This window comes from Sander lucioperca, chromosome 23, assembly GCF_008315115.2.
Source record: "Sander lucioperca isolate FBNREF2018 chromosome 23, SLUC_FBN_1.2, whole genome shotgun sequence".
NCBI classification, from domain to species: Eukaryota; Metazoa; Chordata; class Actinopteri; order Perciformes; family Percidae; genus Sander; species Sander lucioperca.
The window spans coordinates 4015136-4017635 of NC_050195.1; the positions used below are offsets into that span (position 1 = coordinate 4015136).

At 40.8% G+C, this 2500-nt stretch overlaps 1 protein-coding gene across 16 annotated transcripts in view; it reads left to right on the forward strand.

Annotated features, from left to right (window-relative positions):
* The window catches only part of LOC116057846 (receptor-type tyrosine-protein phosphatase mu-like), a 162935-nt gene that overhangs the window by 110816 nt on the left and 49619 nt on the right, over nt 1-2500 (forward strand). The gene's annotated exons all lie outside the window — the stretch shown is intronic.

Below are 2500 nucleotides of genomic sequence, written 5' to 3' on the forward strand. Positions count from 1 at the left end.
TGTATCTTTAGAAGATCAAGTCGGCGGCGGTGTGGACGGACAGGAATTGTGAGACCGTCCTCTCCTGTAAACTAGATCATATGGGCCAATATATATATATATATATATATATATATATATATTTTCATATGGAACTATTATGCTGCTGTCTTGGCCAGGACTTCCTTAAAAAAGAGATTCTGAATCTTAAATGGGATTACTTCCTGGTAAAATAAAGGTTAATAAAAATAAATAAAATAAAGTCACATTAAAAGCCTTCCACTGGTTCTCTGGTGGAAAGCTTTTATTGTGAAAGAGCCAGAGGAAATAGAGAAATACAGTGTGTAGGAAGCAATCAGTAACCAGTACCTAAAGTCCTCAGGGTCAGAGTAACGCTCATCAGTTCAACTTTCGAAGCACAAACGGACATTTGGAAAAACAGAAAAATGGGTTCAAATATCCAATTTTTCATTTTTTTCCACCTTGACAAATTAAAGAATTGGATCTTTAAACTGTTTTTCCAATTTTCTGTTTTTATTCAGAGGATCAGAAATTTAGAAAATTACAAAATTGCGTCTGAGCTCCAATTATTCATAATACTGTAATGGTATTCTCTCCCTCGTCCCCCCCCCCCACTCTAAACCATCAGTTGCACCTCTGACCCCTACAGTCTCTCAGTTTTTAGTGTTTTTGGCCCATATGCAGTTAATGAGCTGCATATTCCACAAAGTAGAGGAAGAGAATACCATTACAGTATTATGAATAATTGGAGCTCAGACGCAATTTTGTAATTTTCTCAATTTCTGATCCTCTGAATAAAAAGAAAATTGGAAAAACAGTTTAAAGATCCATTTTTTTAATTTGTCAAGGTGGAAAAAAATGAAAAATTGGATATTTTAACCCATTTTTCTGTTTTTCCAAATGTTCGTTTGTGCTTAGAAAGTTGAACTGATGAGCGTTACTCTGACTGTTTAAAGCTGTTAAAGTGGGCGTGTGGATTAGACCAGTGGTTCTCAAACTGGTTTCAACAATGTTCCCCTTTTAAATAGTTTCTTTAAGCCAAGCGCTAATCATTTTGGTAGAAAAAAAGTCTATAGAAAGAGGAAGAGTACAGCGCTGTCAGCGATAGATTTACTAAGCAGCCTTGGACCTGGAAAATATTTAGATGATGATGAGAAAAGGAGACAAAAACTTGGAAAAAGATGGTAGAAAGAAGGAAGGAAGAAATGCAAGAATAGGTCGAAAGAAGGAGACACAAATGTCACATTTTTGGTAGGAAAAAAAAAAATTCTGCACACAGCCTTGTAACTATTGTAACTATTAAACATTTAGTTAAATACCTCACGGACCCCCTGCAGTCCTCCAAAGTACCCCTAGGGGGACACGGACCCCCATTTGAGAACCACTGGATTAGAGGATGGGTAGGCTACCCAACCCGGCCCGAGCCCGACAGGCATTAACATTCAAAATTCATAATCATAAATCATAAATCATAATTCAACAGACGTTCACGGCTATCGTCCGACAGTCACGATGTTTCTCCTGTGGCGACGCTTCGACACTTCGAGGATTATGAAGATCCAGGTCTTAGCCAAAAAATATCAACAACTTCTCAGTCCCTCCCCCCTTTCTGCTAAAGCCCAAACAGTCTCCTAAGCCCCTCCCCCCACAAGGGAGAATGAATGCGTGTGCATGAGCAGTGATTGACACGCAGTTAGACACCCCCCTTGGCCCTGATTGGTGCATCTGAACAGTTAGACACTCCCCCTGGCCCTGATTGGTCCATCTGAACAGTTAGACACTCCCCCTGGCCCTGATTGGTCCATCTGAACAGTTAGACACCCCCCCTGGCCCTGATTCAGTCCCTCCAGAAAAACGTGATTATGTGATCTCATAATTCAACACATAATCAGCCAAAGTCTGGATATTTATGCAGGGGGAGTCGCATTTTTTCAAATACGCCGCACTTTCGCCGCATAAATTGCAGATTTCTGCGCAAAATATGCGGGGCTTGCATGATTTCATAATCCCCGCATTTTCGTTGCAAAAACGTCCCATATATCTTAGCAGAAAGATGAAAAATGTTGAGTTTACTTCACACAAGAGCAGCCATTTCCCCCTGTTGCCATGGGAACGTTATGAAGTGACGTAATTACGCGACGTGAACATCATCGAAAAGCTGCAAACCCCGCGATGAAGCCACGATGAAACCACAGTTTTAAAAAGTTCCTGCAATTTCATCGCATTAAATTGCATAAATATCCCGCATATTCCATCACATTTTTTAAGAAAAGGTGACGCATAATCAAGGATTTCTGCACGCAACAATCACAAAAAAACTCCACATTTTTCTGGAAGGGCTGAAGATTGTTCCATCTGAACAGTTAGACACCCCCCTGGCCCTGATTGGTCCATCTGAACAGTTAGACACTCACCCTGGCCCTGATTGGTCCATCTGAACAGTTAGACACTCCCCCTGGCCCTGATTGGTCCATCTGAACAGGGCTCCATTACTACTTTT